The following is an 11,681-nucleotide window of genomic DNA, read 5'->3' as shown; positions in this document are numbered from 1 at the left end:
TTCTTGTATCCTGATAAAAAGCATATTGATTCAGCCCTTGCTGTCTGCAACTCGATCTCTTCGGCCGATTACAACAATTTGTAAAACAACATGCTCTTTGGCGATTATAACCAGCGAGAAATAACGTGGACACAATCAACCGTGTTGCATGGTGCGTGCCCCATGCCCCAGTCCTAACAGTTTGTCGTTCTCCCTCTCCAGTAGTCTTCTCATCGATGAAATTGCACAACTTTATTTGCAACAAATGATTACCTACTGCAAAGAATTCTCACGGGCATACGCTTGATTTGCTTTTTGTAATTGAAAGCACTCTCGCCGATATAAACATAGAGGAAGTTCTCGAACCATTGATTTGTGTTGACGAATTTCATCCACCTTTTCAAGTCCTTTTGAAATGTTCACCGGTGATCCAATTTGTTGGTGAGCTGAATGTCCAAGAGTTTGACTTTTCAAAAACAAATTTTGCAGCACTAAACGATGCCTTATATGGTCTGTCATGTCTGAGATTTCCGATGTCGACTTAATGCTTGAGTTTTTCACTGAGACAGTACTACAACTTTTTCGTTAGTATGTTCCAGCCCGGCACCGTAAGCTAAGTCCTCCTTGGTCTAACAGATGCTTGCAAATTTTGAAAACCCGTCGTTCTTAAGTCACTTTTAAAACCAGTAATCACATGTTGAACTGTGACGCGATTATTATACGGTTTGTTGAAAAATTCCAGTTGATAAATATATTGAATTTCCGACAGCCGCTATTGCTCGTAAAAAAAACTAAATATTGAAAAAATGATTGGTACATGGTGTGAAATGTATTTAAGAAGCAAATAAACATAAAAATCATAGTAATAGTTTATTTTTAAATTTTGACTTTTGGCCAGGTTTTTGGGTGAAATATTCCTGTGTGCGTCGTTCGAAAGCGCCCAGAAAATACTCACTGCACCGACACAGCTTCACAAAAACGGTTTACATTGCAGCCTGTCGGGAATATCGTGGATACAACCGCTTCCTATACAACGCTTACTTGAAACGCACTGAAGAGAAACTCAAAAGTAAAGCCAAAGGCTTCTGGAGTTTTGTCAGAAGCAAACGAAACGAGCCAGGCTTACCTCAATCCATGTATTCAGAAGGATGCCAAGCTACAAGTTCTATGACAGACATAAGCAACATGTTCGTCGATCATTTTTCGAGTGCCTTTACTAATGCCACAGCAACATCCGAAGAATTGAACCAAGCAATATTGAACTGCCCTCAAGATATTATGCGTTTGCATTGTCCCACCTTTTCGCTAGAAGATGTAAAAAATGCAGCTTCAAAATTGAAGTGCTCGACCTCACCTGGACCAGATGGAATTCCAACAATTGTCTAGAAAAGATGTGCTCACTCCTTAAGTCTTCCGCTTTCGATGATTTTCAACAAATCTACGTCCATGTCAACTTTTCCCACGAAATGGAAACATTCTGTTATGTTTCCCGTCTACAATAAAGGTGATAAATGGGAAATATCCAATTACCGGGGAATCACATCTCTTAGTGCTGGCTCGAAACTTCTCGAGATTTTGATCAGCGATTTTATGTTCCAGAGTGTAAAACAATATTTATCTACTGATCAACATGGTTTTTATCCTGGCCGTTCAACGAACACAAACCTGGTTGAATTTACTTCATACTGTACTCGAAACATGGAAAAAGGAATCCAAATCGACACGGTTTACACCGACCTTAAGGCTGCCTTTGATCGAGTGAATCATCGCATCCTGTTAGCCAAGCTGAGTCGATTAGGGGCTACGCCTTCCTTTGTATAATGGATGAAATCATATTTGATGAATCGAAAGCTCAAAGTCAGAATAGGAAATACTGAATCTCAATCGTTCAGTAACGTCTCCGGTGTTCCACAAGGTAGCAACATGGGTCCACTTTTATTTGCAGTGTACATCAATGATATGTGCTTCGTGCTGCCCTCAAAATGCAGATTATTATATGCAGATGACTTGAAAATTTTTTTGGAAATCAATTCTGTTGAAGACTACAAAAAATTACAACTCTTGATCAACATGTTTGTCATGTGGTGCCGAAGAAACTTGTTAACAGTAAGCACCACAAAATGCTCCATTATATCGTTTACTCGTTGCAAGACGCCGTTGAACTGGTGCTATACGATTGAAAATTGCTGCTTGGAACGTGTGACATCAATCAAAGATCTGTCCTGCTAGACGCTAAAATGACATTTGTAAACCACTATGAAAGCACTATTGCTAAAGCAAACAGGATTCATCATGAGGATTGGTAAGGAGTTTAAAGATCCTTATTGTTTGAAAGTGCTGTTCTGCTCACTTGTGCGGTCACATCTCGAGAATTGCGTCATAGTTTGGTGCCCATTTGCTGCAAATTGGATTAACCGTTTGGAAGCCATTCAGAGGAAATTTACTCGTTTCGCTCTTCGTTTTCTGCCCTGGCAAAACCATTGCAGCTACCATCATATCGATCCCGATGCGACTTGTAAGGAATGCAAACTCTGGACCAGAGAAGGAATCTGCTCGCAAAGATCTTACTGGGTGAAATCGACGCTCTTGCTCTATTGGCAAAAATCAACCTGAATGTTATCCCGAGAACTCTTCGATCCAGAGAACCACTGCGGTTAAACTTCCACCGAACGAGCTATGGACAATACGAACTAATCCGAGCAATGTGCTCAACTTTTAACGAATATTATGAATGCTTTGATTATAATCTATCATCTTCCGTTATTCGTTCCCTACTTATACATGAAATCTAAATGCCGGTTTACTTATTTTTGATTTGTATAAGATTAGGTAGTTAAATAGTTTTTAAGTTTTCATGTAGACCTCGTTGTCAGATGAATAAACAACAATAATTATAATAATAATGATGAAACCATTTAGAATCAAGCAATATTCCAATAGACCCACTTACTTACTGGTGACATTTCCCAAAGCTGATCACACACATTTCCCAATCGTTGATCTCACTATGTATTACTGTGGAAAAACGTCAGGCACAAATGGTTGCACGTGCCAAAATCCCACAAAACCGGAAGAATTTCCCAAAACGAAGGGCCCAATTTTTCATCCAGAACCAGAGGACTTCTAATTGGACGATTCCAACAATCGAGTGGGAGTTATTCAGATGGTTCAACCAAATAGTAACGATTTGATAATAGGGGCAGATACCACGTTTATGGATTGGAATAAAAAGAAAGCAACAGCAAAAAGTAAAGGTAGCAAGAAAACAACAACTGCTGAATAGGAATGACCGACTAAAAGGATTAAATCGACCATCAAGTGGAAGGAATTGTTCGAGCTGAAACGATTTTACTCGTTTTGTTATATTTTCCCTTCGGAGGAAAACTTTCAGGGTCCCATAAGGTGGAAATCGGTCGATGCGTATGTGTCTTGGTGTGTGTTGGTGTGTATGTATGTGTGTATGATAACAATACGAAAGTTTAAGTGTAGGGGAGCTTGAGGTCTTCTAGATTTTATTCCACATCTTCCACAGCACAATGGCTGTCGGGAAATGGATTGGTTCAAGTCTCATCGAGAAGAATAAAGGAGCCAATTGAGGTAACTTTTTATCGTTTTCCATCGTTCACATTTTCAGTTTTCCCTGCAGAAAATCGGAGAGGCAGTCAGCAGCAATTGGAAATGGAACTTTTATTCCGCTCCATGGTCAGGTCCCTGCTCCTAACCCTTTTAGGTCTTCCCCCTCCACCCACACAACAATGTGACACTTTGGACAACTGGGCTTTTCGGTTGATTTTTTTTTGCGGAAGTAGGAGAAACCGACCAAATGATATTATATGGCAGAAGACAGTGTCAGTTATGAGGAGCATTTTCCCTCGAGGGAGGGCAAGAATGGTTGAGCTTTTCTTCGGAAGCTCTTCAGTTCTTTTCTTTTATTTCTTCTGAGATAGTGACGAGCTGAGCTGAGAGTCGTTCCAGGAAAAGGAGACAGGAAACTTATAATTCCATCTTTTGTTTGTCGGAAATGATTGGCTATTGAATTTTTAATCGTCGACTGTCTGTCAAACGGTGTGGTGGAAAGAAATCTATTGAATTGATAATGGTTCTTTATGACTTTTAGTGAAATATTACTGGCATTTCTGATCAACTAGAATAGGTAATATAATCTTATCAATCATCAGATATTTCTTGACGCTGTCATGGCAGCGTTATGTTGGTTATGAAAATCATTATTTTATCAAATGTTCACGTGTGCCGGAGATATTTACGATGAAATGGGACAAGACGTGGTAAACATAAATTTACACATTTAGCTCAAAAATCTATCATTGTCGACTTGAAAACTCAAAAACTGTTGATTAAAAAAAATTTGCTTGGCCTTCTAATGTGTGTTGGAAAATTCAACTCATACCACTTCAAAGTGGTTGGCTCGTGCTGAACAAAAAATTTAATGTGTGATTAAAATGCTCCTTAATTGAGCATGTCAGATTGCCCGGTTCTATCCGGGTATGTCTGAATATTCAGTGTTTAAATTTAGGAAAAGTGTAGTCTGGTCCAGTTTGGACGAAAATCATAGAAAAAAATATTTTTTCCTGGTTGATTCACATTATCTTAGCTTAGCAAAGCTTTGTTGACTACTCACATACACCTTAAATCATTCAACCCGAAATACTTCATAAACATACATATTCATTTTTGTTTTACTTTCTTTTAATTATGTACAGTTGCGTTCAAAAAAGAATGAAATCGAATGAAGCTGCGCACCCACTTACGACTTTGACAAGCTGCCATTTCTCTCTCGGTTGATATTTTTTTCGTGAAAACTTCACACAGTCTAGTTCAACTATTTAACTAACACTCTACGAAATTTGAAGTCTTCACAATGACGGGAAACAAAGACAGAGCTATTTCCGTAAAAAAGGAAACTTTTGCTTCACTAAACTTGCTGTATCTCCGACAATTTTCATTGAAAAATATTGAAATTTGGTCCAAAGATGTAAAAATGTTTAATCTAATACCAGGCCAAGTTTCGTCAAAATCGATGAACGTGATCAAAAATGGGGCCGGGTAGAAAATCAGGTTCATTATCGCCCAGCAGACGATTTCATTCTTTTTTGGACTCAAGCAGGATGCTTCGTTGCTGTGAACTCACTAGTTTCCAAGCTTCCGGGACCAATGCAACTACAGTGTGCGAAACACTCCAGAAGTATTCGGAAGGTCAACCTGAAGACTTTCGGCAAGTGGATCTACGAAATAGGCGAAGACGTCTGTCTGGTTTCGAAGCCGCGTCAGACCAAAGCATCGTCTCACAACCAGAAGCCACGCAGGAGAACTAAGGCATACGTGAATGCTCACGTTGAGCACCAGGGGGAGTACCACGCTCATTTGCCAGGAGGTAGTACATCATCAGCCGGTGCCAGAAGAGCCTACCCCACAGCGTGCATTGTCTGCAGGGGATCTTGTGCATCTCTTGCGAACTGCCAAGGCTTTCGGGAGTTGTCATACGATGGGCGGTGGGCAATCACACGCGAAGCCAAGATGTGCCGGAAATGCCTGAAGCGCCACAGAGGAGGATGTGTGTCCAGGAACTGCGGAGTCAACGGATGCACATGCAAACATCACCCATTGCTGCACAAGCAACTAAACCCAGAGTCCGCGCCTATGCAGCCAAACTCAGAGTCTACGCCCATCCAGACTGGAGACAACGCGCAACGGGAGGAGCGGTCCTGCAACACTCACCTGTCCGGGTCCAGCGCTGTCCTGTTTCGCTATGTTCCAGTCGTGGTGCATGGAAACGGGATTGTGATTCAGTGCTACGCCTTCTTGGATGACGGATCCTCGCTGACGTTCATGGACCAAGACCTAGCGGATGAGCTGAACCCAAAAGGAGAACTTCGTCCCTTGGGTCTCAAGTGGACTGGAGGCACATATAGAACAGAGGAAAACAGCCAAATCGTCAGTTTAGACGTGTCCGGGCTTAAAGGAAAGCGGTATCACCTGGAGGATGTAAGGACAGTGGAGGAGCTGCAACTGCCATCTCAAACGCTCGACGTGAAGCAGCTTCAAAAAGATAACCTAGGCTTGCCAGATACTTTCAGAAAAAAGCGGGACATTTCACGAAAAAAAAGCGGGACACAGCCGAAAAAAGCGGGACATTTAAGAACATCTGAAATAAGCCTAATTCTGTAGCCAAACTTTTACGTTTACCATCAGCCAAAGTTGTTCATAGAGTGAACTTTAAGTGTTTTTTTTAATGTAGATTGATATTGCTCAGTTTTTCTTACATGCCTTCTATTCACACGGTTTCAAGTCGTACATGTAACGGCGGATTGGTTTGTTTGGTAATTTGTTAAGAAAATTTAAAAACTCAAGAAAACTTTTATCTTTATCTACTTTGGACAATTGAGGCGAAAAAGGTGGTGCATAATATGAGGCAAATTGATTAGGATAAAAAAATAATTTCTATAATTTTTTAATCTATAGAATTACTTGGAAGCAACTCAAACAATTTTTTTTCATACATTGGTTGAAAGTGCTCAACACTTAACAGAACCAGAACCTTACTGTAATGCTAAGAGCTTTATTCAGTATTGTCTTATATAAATTATGAAATATTCTGCTTATTTTGAAAAAAAAAACGTGTTTGAAAGATTTCTGTTCAGCACAGAATTCAAATTGAGACTAAAGTTTGATTTTTTCGAGTGTTAGTCAGTTAACTTTGTAAAAGTTTTCCAAGAAAAAAAAGCGGGACATTTTGATGAAAAAGCGGGACAGCGGGACATTCAACAAAAAAGCGGGACATGTCCCGCTTTTGCGGGACGGATGGCAACCCTAAGATAACCCCTACCTACGAGGAATTCCCGTGGATTCGTACACCGATGTTCGACCTCGTAATTGAAGTGCAACACGCGAACGCGACGCTGGTTAGAAAGAGTCGAGAGGGCGAATCTGGTCAACCGATTGCAGTTAAGACCAACCTGGGATGGACGATCTACGGAGGAGTGCCGACGGGCGAGTCGCATAGTACGGTGCACTATACGTACTACGTTTACGCCTGTGACAACCAGACGACGCTGATGAAAGCTGGATCGCGCGGTGAAGGATTTCTTCTCTCTTGAGAGTTTAGGAATAACTGCACCCACCAAGACGATGCGCTCCACCGACGATGAGAGGGCCCTCAAACCACTACGTGAGCTAACCAAATTCGATGGCGAGAGATATACAACCGGCCTACTCTGGAGATACAACATCACGCATCTGCCAGACAGCAAACCGATGGCGCTGAAACGGTTCTTGAATCTCGAGCGAAGTATGGCGAAAGACCCAGAGCTGAGGGAAGTTCTGCAGCAGAAACTGGCTGATTACGTCGCTAAGGGCTATGTTCGGAAGCTGGCAAAGGAGGAGCTGGAGAAAAATCACGAGCGCGCCTGGTACTTACCAGCTTTTCCGGTCATCAACCCCATTAAGCCAGGAAAAGTTCGACTCGTCTGGGACGCCGCAGCAACAACGCATGAAGTTTCGCTGAACTCTTTACTACTCACGGGACCGAATCTGACCACTCCGCTGGTCTCCGTGCTCTTCAAATTTCGCGAACACCGATTTGGTATTTGTGGCGACATCAGGGAGATGTTCCACCAGGTTGGAATTAGAGGCGAAGACCAGCATAGCCAGCGATTTCTGTGGCGAGATGAGAGAAAGCTAGGTGAACCCAGTGTTTACGTTATGCAGGTGATGACGTTCGGGGCGTGCTGTTCTCCATCAAGTGCACAGTACGTGAAGAACATGAACGCGGAACGTTTCAGCGAGCAATTCCCAGCGGCCTCTGCGGCCATAGTGCAGTGCACGTATGTCGACGACATGTTGTGTAGCACAGAGACCGAAGAGGAGGCGATTGAGTTGGCGAAGACTGTTTGGGACATCAACAATCGAGGCGGGTTTGAAATCCGTAATTGGATGTCCAACTCCGTTGGCATACTATCAGCGCTTCGTGGAGATTCCTGTGCAGAGAAAAGTCTCGACTTGTCATCCAGCCTAGCGACTGAGAAAGTATTGGGGATGTGGTGGTGTACTAAGACCGACTGTTTCACTTACAACATCAACTGGGATCGGCTAGGACGTGAGCTGCTGGAAGGCAATCGTTGCCCTACGAAACGTGAGGTACTCCACACCCTGATGACCATCAACGATCCTCTAGGTCTCACCGCACACTTCCTAATGTTTATCAAGATACTGCTACAGGAGATCTGGCGGACCCGAGTAGGCTGGGACGAAAACATCGAAGAACATGGAGAAAATGGCTGCATCTTCTTCCGGACGTTGAGAACGTCAGTATTCCACGGTGCTACATGATGTCTTCATCGATCGGTCATCACACCGAGATCCAGTTGCACACCTTTGTCGACGCGAGTGAAAATGACAGCTGTCTATCTTCAATTCGTGGAAGGCGACAACATCGAATGCAGTCTCGTCACCGCTAAGAGTCGTGTAGCACCACTCAAGTATCTCTCGATTCCGAGGCTCGAACTTCAAGCGGCGGTAATTGGAGCCAGATTAGCTGAGTTTGTAATGCAGGGACTATCGATCAAGGTTTCCCGTCGAGTTTTTTGGTCAGACTGCCGCAACGTTATCGCCTGGATACGTGCCGACCACCGCAAATACAACGCATTCGTCGTCGCGAGAGTCAGCGAGATCCTAGATCTTACGAGCGTATCGAGCTGGAAGTGGGTCCCAACGAAGTGGAATGTGACGGACGAAGGCACGAAGTGGCAGTGTCAGCCCTCCCTTACGAACGACAGCAGATGGTTCAAAGCACCAGAATTCCTGTGGCAAGCAGAAAAACAATAGCCAGACACCCCGGAAAAAACCGCAACGCAACGCAACGATTCCCAAGCAAAGTCAGCTGTACAAGCTCAACCCGTTCATCGATGAAAAAGGATTGCTGCACATGCACGGCAGGACTGGAGCGTGGAAGTTTCTAGCAGTGGAAATCACCAACCCTATTATCCTTCCGCGCGACCATCCGATAACGAATCTCATCGTTGAAAGCTACCACCAAAAGTTTCATCATCAAAACCACAAGTCAGTCATCAACGAAGTTCGCCAGAAATACTGCATCAGTTGTCTACGCAGAGTATTCGCCAAGGTCAGGTCTAACTGTCAACGCTGAAATAAATGATAATGAATAAAGAATAAATGATTTATAAATCTGATTAAAATGATACCAGTTTCGGCTTATATCTGCTGAATTGTTCGGTATTTTAAGCTAAATATGGTTTGTATGTAGCCTAATACTTCAAGCTTTTCCTTGGATAACTTAACGTATATAAATTAAGCTCTGTATTAGAAAATATTTAGAGAAAACGTTCGAAATCACTAATCGAATTCCTCCAAAAAAGAGGTTTTCGCGATGCACTTGGAAAGAGTGTCTCTATCACGGACATCTCTTTGGTTGAACATGCAGGGTGTGACCAAGAAAGGGATTCTTGTAACAGATGAACAAAATTATGTTAGTGAAAGTGTAAGATGGAGTGTTCCAGCAAGATGGCCAGCAAACAGTCGGTTTCTGTCAATTCGGGCCCCAGCCATCCAGGTTCCAGCCAGCCGAGGTTCAGACAGCCGAGCTCCAGCCAGCCGATGAAATCGATGGCATCCCACAAGCTGTTCGAGAGGGAGCTTTTCGGTGATACCGACGACATATACATTGAAGACGGCCCTGGTTACGACAGTGTAGACTAGCAGCTTTCGTTCGACCGTTCACACATATCGGCATCGACTGTTTTGGACCGATGGAAGTGGCTATAGGGAGAAGGGTTGACAAAAGGTTGGGGGTTCTATTAACTTGTCTCACTATTCGCGGGGTCTACCTTGATCTAGCTAGCTCTTTAACAACAAGCTCGTGCATAATGGTGATCCGCAACTTCATTGTGCGACGAGGAACACCTTCCGTTTTCTACAGCGACAGGGGCACTAACTTCATCGGAGCCGATCGGGAGTTGAAGCAAGCCCTGCAGCACAAGATGGCTCAGGAGTTTGTTTCGGCGACCACCACTTGGTGTTTAATCCACCGGCAGCTCTCCATATGGGGGGGGGCGGGGGGGTGGTAACGACTCGTGCAGTCCGTCAAGTGCACCTTAGTGGAACTGCAGCTACCCCATCGCCCGTTTGAGGAAGAACTGAGGAGTGCTTTGGTCGAGATCGAAGGCATCATCAACGCACGGCCGCTTACCAACGTACCTATCGAAGACAATGCCGCACCAGCGCTCACAGCGAACCATTGGTTGCTGGGCAGTTCCGACGGATTCAAACCATGGACCGAATTGGAAGTCAACTCCATCGCTTTGAGTCGAGGTTGGCATCTATCGCAGCAGATCGTGAACCACTTCTGGAAAAGATGGCTGCGGGAGTACCTGCCGGAGATCACCAGGCGTTCCAAGTGGCATCAGAACGTACCACCGATCAAAGAGGGTGACATCGTGGTCATCGTCGACTCCGAGCTACCAAGAAATTGCTGGCCCAAGGGACGAGTTATTGGTACCGTAACAATAAAAACGGCGAAAGGTGTCTAGGCGGCATCCATAAATTACGTAACGCAAAAAATGCACTTTTTTGACCCCCTCCCCCCGTATGTCACAAATCGTAACGCTTCGACATACCCCCCTATGAAAATTACGTAACGTTGACAATTACCCCCCCCCCCCCATCTTCTCATGATTTTCGAAGATAAAAAAAAAGTTCTTTAAAACGGAATTATTATCCATCCAAATCGTTTCTTAGTATTTATTGATGATAACTCTCTGATAAAATAAATTAATTGTCTTATTACGAGTTTCTCTGTGCTTGTTAACTAGTAATCTACCTTGTTTACTTTATTTTGTTCAAGCAGCATAACTTGTTATGCAAAATATACTCCACTTAGTAATATTCGTCAGAATAATCAAAACAGCTGATCGGAATGATCAAAATCAATTGAGAAAAATAGTAAAATTTCTAAGATGGGATTGAATTCTTGGGGGTAAATGTACCTAATATTCGGTTTTCCAACAGTTATTTCAGTTATTTCACGGATATCCAATCCATTGGTAGCAAACCAGTTTCAATCTTGTTAATGCTTACAAATTTTAAGCTGATATTAGTTTGCTTATCATTTAGCAAAAAATTGTATGATATCAAAAAGCTGCGATTAAACTGAAATTTTTTAGGAAAAAATCGTTACGTAACGATGAGCATACCTCCCCCCCCTCCCCTATGTCCACAATTCGTAACGCTAGAGCTTACTCCCTCCCCCCCCTAGGAGCGTTTACGTAATTTATGGATGCCCCCCTACGAGAGGACCGGCTGTAAAGGTTGCAGTGATAGACGTGAGAGCTAAGGAGGAGTTTTGCTGACTCAGAGGCGGAGTCAGCAAACTAGGGGGGAGTGTCCACTGAACTGTCCTTCGAAAACCAAATGTGCCATTGAACGCACTTGGGCTGTAATGACAGCTGTAGGAATCGAAGATGAGTTCGAATGTAGGTGAAAAGTGAGCTTAGGAGTCTAGGCGGGGAAAAATAAAATCTAGTTAGCATGTAAACAAAACAAAGATTGTTGAATTCAAGTATTGTAGTTTGGTGATCCGAAGCTAATTAGTGCACAGTGGTTATTGTGAAATTCAAATACTTGCCCTGAATTAATGTGCTTAGGTAGCGCTGGAACTAGATTGGAATTGT

The sequence above is a fragment of the Uranotaenia lowii genome, chromosome 3 (genome assembly GCF_029784155.1).
Source record: "Uranotaenia lowii strain MFRU-FL chromosome 3, ASM2978415v1, whole genome shotgun sequence".
NCBI lineage: Eukaryota > Metazoa > Arthropoda > Insecta > Diptera > Culicidae > Uranotaenia > Uranotaenia lowii.
Note: the sequence above shows the minus strand (reverse complement) of the source record.